The sequence below is a fragment of the Zosterops lateralis genome, assembly GCF_965231275.1.
Source record: "Zosterops lateralis genome assembly, chromosome: 4".
NCBI classification, from domain to species: Eukaryota; Metazoa; Chordata; class Aves; order Passeriformes; family Zosteropidae; genus Zosterops; species Zosterops lateralis.
In genome coordinates, this window is record NC_139765.1 from 31,948,820 (window position 1) to 31,966,660 (window position 17,841).

A 17,841-nucleotide genomic window follows, 5' to 3' on the forward strand; every position below is an offset into this window, starting at 1 on the left:
TTTCTTCTTAATTTAGATATCCTAATTTCACCTAAGTGAAGCAAATTCAGCAAAATTTTTATGCTAATTGAGGGTCTATCAATCTGAAAAACAGCATGTTATTAATTTTAAGACAGTCAAAATGATCACACATCTCAGAGATGCAGTTACTGACACTGGTGACAGAACACATCTCATTAGTAAGCCTTCTGTCACACTGGTGGCTATTTTTCCCTTAAAAAAAAAAAAAACAAAAACCCAAAAAACCAAACCAAACCAAAACAAAACAAAAATAAAAAAAACCCCCAAAAAACAAAAACAAAAACAAAAACAAAAACAAAACAAAAACAAACAAACAAAAAAACAAACACTTAGTAATGGAATAAGACTTATGTTGTCAGTCAGAACAGCCAATAAATCAACTATATCTCTGATCCTGACTCAATTTTAATTTTTTTTGCCTGACTATGTAGGACACTTTATAATAAGAAAAATAATAAAAATTTCCCAAGGCCAAATTTTTCATCAGTTGTAAGGTTCATGATCTCCTTTTTTACTTCCTTGTATATTAAAAAAATAATTTATGGCTTCTTCAAGACAGCAGTAAAAGATAATAAGAAGCATTTCCAAACTTAAAGCACCTGTTTACCAAGTATTTTAGAAGTTAATTACCTCAAATATAATGCTGGCCAAAAGATTCCACTTCCGTGGCTCATTCATATCTTGCATCTCTGTGGAATTCCACATCTTGATGTTTAAAGTATGGGTGACATATTATTTATATTGGTTTTGCACCTAACATTTATTTGTTTCTCTTCTCTGACAAGATGAGAAAATAATGTGTCTTGTCCTGTCTCAACATATACCACTCAGATTCTAGCTTACAACAGTGGAGAAACATGCATCTTTTTGTCACATACATGGTTCAGTGACAATCAGTTTAGATATTTGTGGATAAGAACATACCCAGTATATTGTTCACTGTACACTGTGCTTTCTCTTTTACTCAAAGCCTTTAGAGTGCTCAGGACAGACACCAAGTCCAGTAGTTATTTTTGTTCCTTCAGATTTCCTAGAAACCTCTTGCTTTTGGCAGTTCATATACAAGTGGAGACAATTCTGCAAGGTATTGTCAGTAGTGACTTCACACTACTTAGTGAGCCGGTGAGTAGCTTAATTACTTTTGAGGAGCCCATTTTGGAATGGAAGTTTTTTTGGAATGGAATTTTTTTCACTTTGGCAGGAAACAGTGGAGTACATTTCAGGACACTCAATGAAATTTAGGTAAGACTTACGGAGATTAAGAGTAAAATTCTTTTGAAGACTTCAGCAGCAGCTCAGAGAAGAGAACACAATGAGTTTAGACAATAATAGAATCAAACACAGCTATACATAGGGAATATACAGAATATTATCAGAATTGGCTGCATCCACACAGGAGTCAGAAAATATTATAAAATTCTATGCCTGTAAAAAATCAGTGACTCTGAGTGTTAAAAATTGGAATTGCTGCCTGTGGTATGGTTTGTCTCACTAAAGAAGACAGCATAGGGCCCAATTAACTCATGTTATCTTTAGTTAGTGTCAGGAGATCACTCAAGCAGAAATCACAGAGCTTTTGTGTAGAGGCTGGATTGCTAAACCCAAATCAGTTTTTCACCTTGTTCATCTTAGCATGTCCTGGCAGGAGTACAATATTATGAGGGCTAGAAACAGCAGCCTTGGAAATATTTGAGAGAACCTCCCCTTTAAATATATATTTTACATTTTAATTAAATTTTTTAAAACATATTTAATTATATATTTGCAAAATGTCTCAATTGTTCTAGTTAATATGTAAAGATGTTAATTGGTGATAAATTTAATATATGCATACCATATTATTATTGTGATTTAAAATTGTATATTAATTGACCTAAACTGTCTAATTTCTCTTTCCGTCACTAACCTGTAGGCTTGGAGAAAAATGGCCTCAGCATTCTCTGTCAGTGTTTCTAAAATACTATCAATTTCTGTCAAACTCCTAATGTTGATAATTTATCAACTTCCATTTCTGTGAAGCTGTGCTACAACAAAGGCCAAACCCAGCAACCATTCTTTCGGCCAAGACTCTATCCTGCTGGTCTAAGCCAATTTTAGTTTAGATTTTTCCTCAGACCCGAAAGGCAATAGCTGAAATAAATTGAATCTGCAGAAGGAGGTCTGTCTAGAAGAATTGTGGGAAGGAAAACAAAACTAGAGCCATGTTGCTCCAAATTAGAAGAGTAAAAGGGAGATTTTTCTGACTGCTTTTTGGCAGAGGAAAGAAGAGCACCGGATGGGCTCAGTCTCACCTCCTGTCTCAATATGTGTATGTAGTCGCCAATGTAGTGGTGTTCTAAATCAAATCTGTTTGGAAAAAATGCCAAATGGACATAGGCTGTTAAAGTGAGTAATTGGCAGTGTCATTGTGATTGATGCGGTCTATTGGTGAAACTTGCAATTCACATCTTTCTATTGGTTTTCAGTCATTTTCACAGCCATCTGGTTTAGGTTACATTCTTAAATATTCAAAGATAATCCGAGTAAGACATTTTTCAGGTGTACTGCTCTGAAGAAGAGAGAAAAAGTCTAAATGGTAGTTGAAATGCAGCCAATATTTTACTTGTTTATACTTTGAATGCAACTGCAGTTTCATATAAGCTCAGAATGGTAATATTTAACTTTACCATATTATATCATGCAACACAGCTTTATATGACAGCTTAGTGTTATTTTGGAAAAAATTCCAAACCTTTAATTTCAATACTTCAAATACTCTTGAAGAAATAAACTGATGTATAGCTTGAAAACTAATTTAAAGTTCTTCTTAGACACTGTATAGCCACTGAATTACTATTTTATACACCAAGAATTTATTAATATAGATAAATGGAAGTTATATTCAGAAACTATTACAAAAGAAAATAATATGGGTTTTACCTAGAAAAATTTAAAAAATATTTTACAGAAAAAATTAGAAGACAGATCTATGTGTCTTGCACTTCCTCAAAACAGTTTTGCTTGGTTTACCTATTTCCTACATAAAAAATATTTTTTGCTACTGAAGTCCTTTATAAAATAAAAAATTACCTGGATGTTCCAGTGACAATTTTATTAATATTGCTGTATACTTTTAATTACAAGGTTAAGGTTATAAATATCTGCTAAACTCTAACAATTTGAGATAAAATATTACTTTTCAAATGTATCATTAATAATAATCTGGAGGACTGTTTTTCTATGTTCAGCTGGCTGATTTATCAGGGTAATCTTAAGGAAAGTACAATACTATTTTGGTAAGAAACACAAAATAGATATAAGACATTATCTTTCCATCTAGAAATTTTCTACTGAAACTGTGAAAAATCTCTTCAATTTGCGCCATTTGGAAAGTGCATTGTGATTTGAACATAAATAATATGGACCTGTATGTATCTCAGAGGAGATATCTGTTCCAGGTGTACTGTGATTATTCCATCCTTGGATAATAGAAGCCTAAGATGTCTGTTGCTATGACTGCCTCATAGCTGACAGGGTTTGCTCTGAAAACAGGATGAGGCATAGAAACTGAAATACAAAATTTTATTTCTTTTGGAAAGAATAATAAAATTTATTCACAAATAAGATTTATATCTTGTCACGCGTGGACACACACAGTCTTTATTTTCTCATTGAACTGAAAAGTAGTCTGTTTCCTTTTGTAGTCTGTTTTTTTTGTATTTGCTACCCATGGAAAATTGTTTCATGCTCTTGAATATCCCTCAGGTAGGTGCTTGAGACATGAGAATGAATGAGAAAAACTAAAATAATTAGAGTACATTAAATTTTGAGGCAAAATTCTGATTAAAAACATTTTTTCAGATCTCTGAGCATGGCTAGGGATATTTTCTCTCTCATTCAAATTTACCAAGGCAGAATGCTAGTTGTTATTCCAAAACGTTTGAATAGATTCTTTTTCCTAAATTAAATTATTTAGAATAAGGTAAAGAAAAAAAAGCAAAAATTATATTCTATATGCACAAATAATTTTGAATTGATAAGAAAGTGCTACAAAATGCTGCAGAAATATTTTAGAAAGTTATCTGTTATTGCAGAGTTAAATGCAAAACACCAGTAGAAATTTTAGAGAAATAAGTTTTAAAGAGATTTGATCTCCAGAGATTTGTGTACTTTATGGAATGCTAGCAAAAAATCCTTGTTTTTTAAGCAAAGAACCATCTGGTAGTCTGACTGAGTTTAGATTAAATCTAAGATTTTAAAATTTATAAGTGTTACTGCTTCTATTGAGACCTGCTATTCTGCATAACTCATTTTATGTCCGAAGAGGAAAGCACCTTGCTTTCTGTTAACCTTAGTGGAACATCTGTTCTTTTCCCAACTGTTTCTTTGATATTTAATTAAATGCTTTTTAACATATATTACCAGCTTCCTCCACAGAGGCAAGAGTAACACAGGTTTTGTTAATAGATCCCTTGGGGCTGAATAGAGTGAAATGATGCTGAATGATTGGTGTGTGTAAATATATATACGTAGGGTTTTTCTAGAACAAATTGTTTGCAACTGAAAGCGGATATGTAGCCATTTTGGCTGTTATTATCTACAGAAATATAGCAATATGAAAGCATAAAAATATTACTTAATGCATAAGGAAAAGAAAGAAAGAGAGAAAAGTCCAACCACTGCACATCCAAAACCTTACCTCTCTCAAGGGATACAAACCTGGCCTCAATAAAGCACACTGCCACCTTCACAAATAGGCAAATGTTTTGAGTCATTAATCATTAGTAGTCTAGTCTCTCACAACATATTATCAGGTACTTATAGAAAACTAAAGAAATTAACTGAAGTCCCTCTTAAGCAGTAAATGAACAATTTAATGAAGATTATATCAGCAATAAATATTTACTTGCTTTTTTGGGTATTTTTGAGTTGGAGCAAGTAATAGACAGCCTTTTATTTGTATATTTTATAAGCAATGTAAATTGCAATTTACAGTGATTCCCTAAGCCAAAGAAGTATCACACCATTTAGGAAATCAAAGAAAGGGAGTGTCCTTATTATCTCCTTGCCACATTTCAAATCCGGTGTGCTGGACACATCCTACCTCAAGGTATGGGGTACAGGAAGGAAAGACAGGATTTGTTTTCCCAAGTCACTGTTACACATGATTGAGCCCTGCTTTCCTGGAGATGACTGAAGATGAGAAGCAGTGAATGAATTCCCTTTTTCTGCCTAGTTGGTATGTATAGCTTCTGCTTTACCTATTACACTGTCTTTATCTCAACCCAAACTTTAGTCTTTTACTGTTTCTCCTTCATCCCACTGGGGGTGAGTGAGTGACTGGGTGGTGCCTAGTTGTCATCTGGGGTTAAATCACAACAGAATCATGGAATACTGCTACAAAAATAGTACCTGAGTTAGATGAAAAATGAGGCTATTCCAGGTATAGCAGTAGGTGAGTGAAAACACGACCACAGAGCAGAGCAGAGCTAAGACTGGGGAAATAGTTTTGATTTAATATTCAGGGAATATTAAAGTTATTGTATTCAGGTCTAATGATCCATCAATGTTTTGAGGGTCAGACATATTTTCAAGGGATGTTTCAGGACATCTAAGATAGATCTGAATCTTTCTTTGGAAAAGTCTCCTTTTTCTTTCTACTTTTTCAGGCCATAAAAAATTTAAAAAGCCCTCCAGGAGCCATCTCCTTCGACTGAAATTTTCCTTTGCAGGTATTCCCACTTAGTTAATTTAAAGATAATAATAATAGCAAGTTGCATCCTCTAGTAACACCTATTTATTTAAAGAATAAATCAAATGGTGCCAAAAATTTTTAGGAGTATTTGATGGAAAATGACAGTGTTTCTTTGGAGGTAATTAATTTTATTAACTGGCACATAGATTTTGAAGTCAAAAGTTGGATGATGCATCATTTTCTCACATTTGCTTTAAATAAGAGTGCAATTGAACCTGTCCAATCAGCACATCACTGTGTGGAAGTGACATATACTACAAAAGTACAGTTAGCTTGATTGCATGGTACTCTTTTATTTAAAAATAGGTAGAGGATTTTTAAAATTGCATAGATAATCTGAATGTATTAAGACTTTAAAAGCTTGGACAGCCATTTCTGTAGGAAGTAGATGCAGGCTGCAGTTATACTGTATTACTTTGAATACCTCTTTGGTTTCCAGCCTGTGTTCAAAGTCAGATCCATGATATGAAAAAAGGTAGATATGCAAGCTACAAGATGGTATATAACAATATGAGATAGTTCAGCATTTTTTCACACATCCATCAAGCAAAGAACTTGAAGAGCTATCCAGTCCAACCACTATTACAATGGCTATGTAATTTATGGGATCTTACATAAACTTATGCACTGCCATGACAAAACTTGAAATACTGAGTGGAAAATGCTGCTGGAAACAAAACAAATGCCTTTGTGTTCTACTGGATAGAAATCTTCTGTTTTGCAGCTTGAACATGTTCATGGTAAGTTTCTACTTACTTGGTTTTTTGCCAGCTGTGCCCTTCAGCTTAAGTGCGCTTGGAGATACCAGCCATGTTTTCTCTCACTGTTTACTTTTTTAGGCAAAACAAGACTTTTTCATTTATTCTCCACTTACAAGATAGACTGTCATTCTCCTGCTGAGAGTCAGTGTAACATTATCACGAGGACGGTGCTGCTGAAGCTACACAGCTTCTGAGCAGCACAGGTTGAATCTGCCAGGCTGGAAGTGTGGGAATATTTATGTCCATCAATGTGGGCTGACCTTTCCAGGCTTTTCTGAATCTTGATTTGAAATAATCTTTAATGAAGACATACAGCCAGAATTGCAGACCACAGGTGTGAAAGAAAGGGTGTTGAAAGGATGAATGGAACATTTGACAAAGTTCTGAATTAAGTCTGCTGAAAGAGTGGTTTGTCACAGCATTTGCCTAGTTCAAAAGGGCAATTAAAACTTTTTCTTACCAAATAGAATTTTGAAATTTGCAAAGAATCATCAATAACTTGGTTTCGTGTTAAGAATTTATGCAATAGGTGAAATTAACCAAGAAGAAATATACTTCTGAAATAAATTTTGTTATAAACTGAGGCTGCAATTTTATCCAAACTCTTCCTTCTTCTGGAAGGAATTAGTGGAGGATTTTCAATATATAACATAGCTACATGTGTAAAAACATCAAAGCAAAAGAATTTAGAAACTAGAGACAATACTTTAGCTGTCCCTAATATGTTTTCATTAAAAGGATATATAGGTCTTATATTTTGATTTCAAGATTTGGCGTAGAAAGGGCCCAAATATACTTTGAGTCTTTTCTTCCCAGCCTTACAGCAGAGTGATGCCAAACCAGACATAATCTGTGATCTAATTACCCTCAGTTTCAGAAAATGTGCCATAGTGTTTTGTCTTAACCTTTTTTTTTTGGTTTAGTCAATAATGGAAGAAACAATAAAGAAATGCTTGAAGGATATGGATGGTACTCTGACATTAATAGAACTCTGACATTCAGATTTTATGTAAATTAGACTTTTAGATGAAAAGAAATAATTTTATTGATCACATTTCTAGGTGGGTGGTCAAACCTCAAAGTTCCCAACTTGGAGAAATTGTCTGTACTTTTTTTTTTTTTTTTTTCCTCCCCTTTTTTTTTTTTTTTTTTTTTTTTTTTTTTTTTTTTTTGGTGATTATAGGATAGTAATCCTTGAAGCCTTGAAGCAACATTTCTAGAAATGTCTGTCTTTTTTAACTGGGAGACATTGGTTTAATCTAGATGTGCACATTTAGAAGAGGGGTGGAGTAGAAAGGAGTGGAAAATACAGAGTGTAACATCTTGCTCCATTAAATGCAACTCCATTTTCACTGCTCACTCACTCAGAAGCAATCTGTGACACACAGGGTTATTCCAGTACAAATTACCATTCAGTTAGCAGAGCTTTATGACAACATGTTCTAATAGCAGTGCATTGTCATAATGTCACTGCAAAGCTTGGATTTGGCAGATGTAATTTCTTTTTGGAGACATATGATAATAAGAACAACCTACGTGTTTCGCAGTGTAAAAAAATCCAAGTAACCAAAGTCTTCAGCTGACACAGTGGCACTGCCAGAAATACAGGATACATTTATGTACAGAGAGTAAATGGGACAAAGTTTGCTAAGATAAACCTCTGCATTAATTTGCCAAGCAAGCCAAAGATATTAGTTTCATCTTTTGTATCATGCCTTAATGTCTAATACAATGTTAGAATTTTGAAGTATCTGGTGAACTACTTAAAGTTGTGACTCAAAGTGTAATCATTAACAAGTGACTAAAGGGCTTCTTTGAGTCTACAACAACAAAATATACAAAATGGCCCTGGATTAACAGTCTGTGATGGGATTCAGACTGTAGAAAAAAAATAGCTGGTTTTGCAGTTTCTCCAAGTTGGAAGTAGAATACTCACCTAACAAGTCAAAAGTTCCTTTTTGGCTAAAAGAAAATACTGTGTTATCAAAAGTACAGTAGGTACAAATAGAAGATCATTTCTAGGAAGCAGATATGAGAAATTCAGAGAATTTTCAGTAAGACCATACTGTGAATCAAAAAGAAGAAATAAAAGTAGTGTTTGGAGAATTCATTTACATTAAATAGATTTGTAAAACAACCAATTTTTCTGATTTGTCTGTGGATCTATGTCAAGCCTGACAAATGAAGTACTATTTTAAAATGCACACAGTTATATATTTTTTCAATGATAAGACATAGCAGTGGCAAAACTATGGAAATTACAACAAACCAGTATGTCAAAATCAACATGACCACGGAAAATTGACTTGTGTGATAAAGGCATTGTTAGTGAATGGCTTACCTACATTTTAAAAGTGAACTGGGTTCTGTCAAAGGCATAGTTTCTGGTTACTCTATATAATTTAACTGGGGGGTTTTTTTTTTTTTTTGTTTTGGTGTTTTTTTTTTTTTTTTTGTTTTGTTTTGGTTTGGTTTGGTTTTTTTTTTTTTTTTTTTTTTTTTTTTTGTTTTTGTTTTTGTTTTTGTTTTGTTTTGTTTTGTTTTGTTTTCCCTCTATTACAAAGAACTGACCTTTTGTTTGGCAGACAGATCTTTATGGACACTTTTGAATAGTATATCTGTCTGAGACAGAGACACATTTATCATTATATTCCTGGCTCATGAATATAATATTGTATTGCAAACTGTTCCTGCTAATTCACCTTGTATCAGTAATGACATCTGGATTTTTTGAAGGTGTAGCTTGATTGCCTTCAAGGAGACATAGAGAGATTTTAACATTGATTAACATTGTTCATTCTGCTTCATTCTTTGGGAAGTTAAAACAAGCTCAGTTGAACTATCTGGTAATTATGTGAAAAATATCAAGAGATTTTTAATGATGTGGAAAAATGACACTTCTGTCTGTAGGGTGAAATTTCTGGAATGATTTAATATTGCTTCCTTTATTCAAAGCAGACCCAGGATGTTTTGAGTAGAATTTCAAGGGCATTTAGAGAAGACAACAAATATTTTTCTCTATATTTACCTATATTTACCTAATACCTATATTTAGTATTAGGGTAATACTAAATCCCAAAGAGACAAATAAGAGTGTGTACTGAAGAGCACAGCTACTGTGAAAAATTCCATGTAAAATCCTGGAGGTTTGGCAAAGTTGGAAACACAATCTTACATTGGCAATGCCTCAAATAATTTTTAATCGTAGTGAGGTTATCAGCCTCAAGTCTTTTATGTTATATTTATTGTAGTACTTTACATGTTTGAAGTTCACCAGTCCCTAACCAGAGATTAGGTTTTCTAATATAAATTTTGAAGCTTTTAAACTTTTAAACATCAACCGGCTGAGAAATCAATGAGCTAAAGGTTATTTAAAGTGTTAAAATCCATGAGCAGCATGCATAATCCAAAAATAGACGAAAAGCTAAACTATTAATACAATGATTTTGTAATTAATCATAAACGCATACAGAAAAAAAAAGGTTTTGCTAAAAGCTTTCTTCCTTTGTTGAAAACTTTCTTCTAGCTTTAACACAATTTCTTTATTGGTGTTTCAGAGCAGGAGGTAGAGGGAATCCTTGAGAGGCAAATTACTAACTATTTTTACATTGTTTACTTTTTTGAAGTCAGTTTCCTCATTAGGTTAAAAGTCTTAGTCAAATTCTACTCAGCCTACAGATGTGATTTTGTGTGTTTGCTTGTTCAGGACTTTGCCTGTCTGGTTCTAGACACATTAAGGAGAGTCGTCTATGAGCTCTTTATGAACTCTAAAAGTTTTGATTTGTGTTCTTTCTATAATTAGAAGTTTTCAGTGTATAGTTTGTGTGCTAAATAATTCTGGTTAATCTCCAGTAGTTCTCAGAGTGCTTTGTCTTTTCGACTGGATTTGATTAATGTGTCCAAAGACACCTAGACAAACATCAGCATTGATGAATAGGAACAGACTTACACTGACTGCATTCTTTTGAACTGTGATTTTGGTTTGACTGAGGGACACTGTTGGGAGTCACACAGATTAAAAAATACTAAAGCAGTAGTATTCAGCAGAATCGTGTTGCTTTCACAGATGGGAATGGTCAAGTATATGTGCTGCTGTCTATGTATTTTTTTTTCCTCTTCAGAACAATATTAAATGGAAATACCTCACTAGACAGCCAGAAGTATTTAAAGTTGGTAGCTATATCAAAGGTGTCAGCACTGATCTGCATTCTTTGAGCCTGAAAGTCATAGAAAAAGAAAACATACCAGAAAAGTGTCTTTTTCTGACTCGTGCAATATTCTCTTTACAATATTGTGTTTCTTCTCAAGTGTTCTGCTTGACTGCTGATCTGAAGTGTTGAACAAGAAGTTTATAATGCTGCCAACTTTCCTCTTGTTGAGCCACCAGACAATTCACTGCAGGTTTTCTCTTGTATAGGCTTTCAGAGTAAATGGGGTTATATTCTGAAAGGACTAATATTCAGACAGACTGTGTGAGTCAGACTGTAGAAGGTGTTTGTGTGCTCTGCATCATATAGGAAATTCATCCAAAAATGTGTTGTGCTCATAATAGGAAGAAAGTTTGGGGAATCAGGAACACAAACCCAGAAATGAATATTTTATTATTTTAAACATTCTGCATCTGGTGAAATTTATCTAATTTGGTCAGCACAATGACAATATATCTGTTTTTATTTAGTCCTGTGGGTATCCTCCCTGCATAGTAGCCATAGTTCTTTCTTCTTTTAGTTTTTTATGGATGAGGAACCATTTTTTATCTTCTTGAAGTATTAAAAAATGCCTAATTCATCCTGGCTTCCAGTATGTCTTACCTATTTAAGTTTCTATTTAAAAAACTAGGGGTTTTTTTCATATACTATATTTCCAATAGGTTTGCAGTAGTAATCAAGCTGTAATTAATCTGTCCACAAACCAGGAATGCCTATAAGCCTTTCTCAGTATATTGTGCCATGTAGTGCATTTGTTAATTTGATCTCACTATGTGAAAAAGCTCATGGATTTAATAAATATAATGTACAATGTATTTAATAACAACCAAAGTTTCCATCAGTTCTCTGTGTTACAGTATTAAAATAGAAAATATCATTGTGGGGAAAAATAAATGTTTCAGTAATAAAAAAATGTCCCACACCTACACTAAATGAGTTATGTCATTTGCTTAAATCTTTACCTTTAAAATAATTTTTGGGTGCAAGCTAAGAGCTCAAGTTTAGGCATTCTAAGAGCTCAAAATATTCTCAACACAAGTTGTGGGTTTTCTTAATCTTAGACAACCCTCTGGAACAGAAGTGGAACTAGACAACGTGATTTCCATGTGATTTCCACACTTCAAAATGTCACATTTTTAATACTCAAAGCATACAAAATACCATCAAGTATTATCTTGCTCTGTCACTTTCCTAAACTTTATTCATAGACAAAATAATTTTGTATTAAAAACAGCAACATCATAAACCTTTGTAGCAAACACAACATTCTGAGTGTTTTAAAGACGTGCAAATTCGGGATTATAAATATTATTCTCTTTACTGTTCTCCTGGAATAAGTTAATTTATCTCTAATCCTTAATGTCTCTCTATGATGATTCTTGATTTTATACAGCTCTGTGAGACCCAAATTTTTTGTAATTATTTAAATACTTTATTGGGAACATAAGATCCCTCTTAATCAAAAAGTATGAATATCCAGCAGTCAAGGAAACATAATTTATTTTTCAAAATTATTTTAAAATAAATTTATTTTTCATACATATTAAAATACCTTACAGATTTTGTTATATACTGTTATTGAATAAGTGACTTTAAAAATATATTTTAGTATGAAAATGAAAATTATATACTTCTAAAATCAATAAATGACACTTGATGCATTTCCATTTTTGAAAAGTTGCTGCAAATATTGATATCTCTTAGAAATATTATTGTAATATAAGTACTAATATTACTCTAAGCAACATCTATCAATGTGTCTTAGAAACTAAATGTAGTTAGGTCAGATTTTACAGTTAGAGAACAGTTAATTTTCAAACTTGTTGTGGTCATAGGAATTAATCTATTCCAACTGTCAAATCAAATAAAAAATTTAAATTTTTCTGCACATACAGTCCAAATGATATAATTCGAACAAAGTAATGTTTCAGTGCTGACATGCAGATAATAATGCGTATTATAAGCTTAAGCATATCTTATGGCCATAAGTGCCTTCTCTGTATCCTGCTGATTCTGCGGCAAAAAATACAACAGCCAGTGGCAGACTGATATTTCTAAAACAGAGCAGTCCTTTAAAGTATCATATTAAAATGAACTTCTAAAACCATTTCTGATGTTATATCATCAGTGTGAGCTTTCAAGGTCCAAAATAGATCTGATAAAAAAGTAAAAATCAGGAAAAGACTCTTGAACTTTCCTGGTGGTAATTACAGACCACAATTACCTGTTACCAGCATCACTAAAGTTTACAAATGGGCAAGGCATACAGTGTTATTTCTGTCCAAGCAATATGGTAAACAAATTAGATCTTTTTATTAAGTATTTTGTTAACAACTCAATTGAAATATTAAAAGGCTCTTTTTTAACATTTATCTGAATTCTGATAAAATTTAACTGAATGTTTGTCTTACCTTTAAGAATTACAAAAGTCTGCTCTTTTGCTTCTTTGAAGGCTTCAAATGCATCTAAATCTGTCTTGAGCATAGGAATTGTTCTGTGTACAAACCCACACTCATTCCTGAAAAAATGACATTTGCGTGTGTTTAAAGCAATTACATATTAGCAACTATCACATTACTAGTTTGGTGTCCTACATTCTTCTTTCAAAAGGAATCTAACTTTTAGCAAAAACAAACTAAGGAAAGCTGAGAGAATGAAATATTTTAATTATTATATTGTAGATGTAAATTGTTAGGAGGTTTTATTTTATGCTTGTATAACTGTCTACCTCCAGGAAGATAACATCTGATTTCATATTTCATACTGTCATTCCACATGTAGGTCAGGACTTTCTTGCCATTTTGTTGGAGGAAAGTGCTAATTAAAATGAAGATAAGTTGTGCCAAGATCTAATGTATTTTTCTTGTCCAAACATGAGGAATTAGTAAAAGAACCCATTAAATAACACATGGAATCTAGCCCAACTATTTCCAAGGTGCTTTCCTTACATTTTTACAACTGTGGTAGAATAAAGCAGAGAAGGAATGCAACTATGAAACTGGATACTGGAATTATCTGGGGTTGTATTAATACATCCCAGTATTAATCCAATCATATTGGACATTGCAAAATATCAAACAGCAATTGCACTTCATAGAATCATAGAATGGTTTGGATTGGAAGGGCACTTTGAAGATCATCTAGCTCCAAAGTCCTAGTAGACCAGGTTTCTCAGAGCCCCATCCAACCTGGCCTTGAACACTTCCAGGAACGTGGCATCCACAAATTCCATGGCTAGTTTAATTCATTGCCTCACCACCCTCAGACTAAAAAAAAAAATATTCTGATATTGATCTAAACCTACTCTTAATGTGAACAAATTCCCCTTTGTCTTGCCACCACATGGTCTGGTAAATCGTTTTGCCTCATCTTCCTGTAAATTCCCTTCAAGCACTAGAAGGCCACAGTTAGGTGACCTCAAAGCCTTCTCTTGTCCAGGCTGATCTCAATTCTCTCAGCATTTCCTCATAGGAGAAGTTTTCCGTCCTGCTGTTGAACTGAATTTCCCTCCTCTAGGTTTGATCAAACAGGTCCATGTCCTTCCTGTGCTGGGAGCCCAGAGCTGGATGCAGCACTGCAGGTGGGGTCTCAGAGGAGCAGAGCAGAGGGGCAGAATCCCCTCCCTCCTCTGCTGCCCACAGGGCTTTGGATGCAGCCCAGGACATATTTGGCTCTCTGGGATGTGAGTGCCCATGGCTTGGTCATGTCCAGCCTCACACCCACCTGCACCCCCAAGTCCTCAGGAGGGCTGCTCTCCATCTGTTCATCCCCCAGCCTGGACTGAGAGCAGGGGTTGCCCTGACCCAGGTGCAGCACCTTGCACTTGGTCTTGTTAGACCTCATGAGACTTCCACGGACCCATTTCTCAAGCCTATCCAGGTCCCTCTGGATGGCATCCCATCCTTCTGGTGTGTCAAAGGCATCATTCAGCTTGGTGTCATCACAAACTTGCTGAGGGTACACTCAATCTCTTTGTCGTAAATGAAGATATTGAATAACACTGGTCCCAATACAGACCTTGAGAGATGCCACTTGTCACTGAAGTCCATTGGAACTGTGAGCTGTTGACTCTGCCTTCTGGATGCAACCATCCAACCAATTCTTTATCCACCTAACAGTGTATCTGTTGAATCCATCACTCTCCAATTTGGAGAGAAGGATGTTGTGGGGGACCATGTCAGAAGCTTTACATAAATCCAGATAAATGACATCTGTAGCTCTTCACTTATCCACTGATGTAGTTTCTCCATCACAGAAAATCACTACATTATTTAGACAGGATTTTGCCTTGCTGAAGCCATACTGGCTGTCTCAAATTACCTCCTTGTCCTCCATATACATAGCTTCTGGAAGGATCTGTTTCATGCATTTCTCAATAAATTAGTTTTTGTGATGATATCAGTCGGATTACAATCACATGTTGAAGTGTTAAAGTCAGAAAATTTATGATATCTTGGATGTCTGCAGATAATTTGTAAATTTTAGTTATTAAATTTTTACAGATTAGATCATGTTAGAGACTGAGATGGAAGTACTGGTTTTTACTAGGATAATTTTCTTTGTGGTAGCTGTGACTAGGATTTGTGCTGAAAACAGCACTGAAATCACAGGGATGTTTTAGCTATTGCTGAGCAGTGCTGACACAATGTCAAGGTCCTTTGTGCTCCTCACACTGCCCTACCAGCAAAAAGGCTGAAGGTGTATAAGGAGCTGGGAGGGGACACAGTTAGCATAGCTGGCCCCACTGACCAGGGGGATATTCCAGACCATACGATATTTGTTCAGCAACAAAAACTAGGGAAGGAGGAAAGAAGTGGGGGGAACCTTTAAATTGTCTTCTCAAGTCACCATAAAAACATCATGCAGCCTAGTTTTCCTGAAGGCTGAACACTGGCCTGCTGCTGGGGAGTGAATTCCTTATTTTTTTTCTTGCGTGTGGAGATTTTGCCTTGCCTATTATATGTCTCTGTTTCAACTCACAAGCTTTCTCAATTTTATCATTCCCATTCTCTCCCACAATCTGAAGAGGGGCAGTGAGTGAGTGAGTGGCTGCCCACTGGGGTTTAAATCACAACAATGGAATATTGCACCCAGGAAAATTAGAAACTGTGTGTGACTGGGTTTGAGAACACAGAATTTCAGTGTTACTTGCTTTAATTTTAAAGGTTAGTAGGTTGACATGCTTAGGAGTACTGGATAGCTGTCAGATATTTTAAACCTTAATTGTTGAGATCAGTGGATAACAATAATTGACATTCATTTTGGTGAACTTCTATACCAATTTGACATATTTCCCACTTCCACTTAGGGAAAGGCTGGTATGAGATGTAGAAGTACATTTCTGATGACAACATCAGAAAATAGAGGCATCAGTACCAAATCGTTTATGTATTTCATAAGCTGAAGTAAATGGAATATAGAGAATGCTGGAGTCAGTAAGCTTCTCTGAATCATCAAATAGATTTCCAAATTAGATACAAATTTTTGTCTGCTTGTATGTCAGCTTCTTTAAGTTTACAGAAAGCTCTATTTTGTAAGATTAGAGTATAAGAAAGACAGAAGAATAATGTGATACACTATCTAAAGACTAAAAATATCAGAATGGGTTTATGATTTTGATTAATGTGTAGGTCTGGGTTCATCTAACATTTATTCCATTACCTTCATATACTATATTCTGCTTTAATTACACCATTAAAGAAATTAAAAAATAGTCAGAGGGGTTTTGCTTTCTTTTTTCATCCTAACTTTCTTTTAATCCACCATATATTTGGATGTATATGTAAATAAAGCAAATACCAGAATAAATATAAAATATTGGTATTTAAATGTGTGTAAAAAAGGGGAGGCAGGGTATAGTGACAATATCTATATGACTATGCTTGTTATTATGCTGTCAGTCACAATTGTGAAGGGGCATATCCCAGATTTATTGGAGGCTCTTGCACAGCTATAATCTGCCCATCTTCACTGGGCAGATTACTGGGACACATACTATTTTATGCTGTAGAAACAGCAACCACTTCATCAATATTGTGACTAATCTCACCCTGAATCTCAGCATACAGATATAAGAAAGTATGGTACAGTGCAGATTCCTTCCTATTCCTTAGTATGGATGAAAAAATACAAGATTCACCTCAGCTTGTGTCTTTACACCACTGGAATACAAATGGTAATTCTCAGTGGCTTTTTATTCACTTTCATATTTATTAAATCATCTAATTCTTCCCAGTTCCCTCTAGACTGGCTATTGATTTAAGAGCTTTAATAAAGAGAGGGCAAGCAAAGTAGATAATAATATGTTTTAAAGCAGACACTGTTTTGCATACAGAAATTTCATTCTGTGGTCAGATAGATTTGCAAAATGATCATTCAAGGGAAAAATTCTTTATTTGGGCTGCAAAACCCAATGTTTTCAAGGCCTTCCCTTCTTATTTAATAATGGCAACAATTCTGTCTTACTCACTGTTTTACTTCCATAGAAAATATACTGCAAATAATAATAGAAATATTATTCAGGTATTGTACCTTTAGGTTGTCCTGAACTGATCAGCTTTAGTTAGTGCATTAATATTTTCTCAGTATTCGTGAATTGTTGTTTTTCCTCTTGTCCCTTAGAATAAAACTAGCCAGACATAAACGCCTGCAATTTTGATTTCTTCTCTCTTTCTTCTGCAGTAAACATTATTGACAGGATTCTTTAATGCATTTCAAATTATTTCAATGCATTTTCATTATTTCAATTATTAAATATGAATTTTATTTTTGCACTACAGCTATTTGTCATTACTGACAGATAAATATACCTTTTAGAAGTTACAAAAGAAATTTTGCACAATGTGGAAAAATGTATTTTCTTAATTCTAATTCTTATTAACATTAAAATATTTATTTGAGAAAATATTTTAAAAAGCCTTTGCACATGCTAATAACCATTGAAAACTGATTTTTTGTGAAACCAGAACAGCATTTATTAAATTGGTTTATTTGCCTTGTAGTGTTTTATAGAATAATTATATTGAGCTTTCCTAGTGTTAATATCTCTTATATATATATAAATACACACACACACACACACACACATATATATATATAAATCTCTCTGTTAAAGAAA

At 34.0% G+C, this 17,841-nt stretch overlaps 1 long non-coding RNA gene across 1 annotated transcript; it reads left to right on the top strand.

The window, feature by feature from the left end:
• The first annotated feature begins 1,046 nt into the window (after nucleotides 1-1,046).
• Nucleotides 1,047-11,304, top strand: LOC310908836. The gene is made up of 4 exons (XR_014589957.1): nucleotides 1,047-1,143; nucleotides 5,670-5,732; nucleotides 6,195-6,495; nucleotides 10,638-11,304. It is a non-coding gene; the product is annotated as an uncharacterized lncRNA (long non-coding RNA).
• The last annotated feature ends 6,537 nt before the right edge of the window (nucleotides 11,305-17,841 follow it).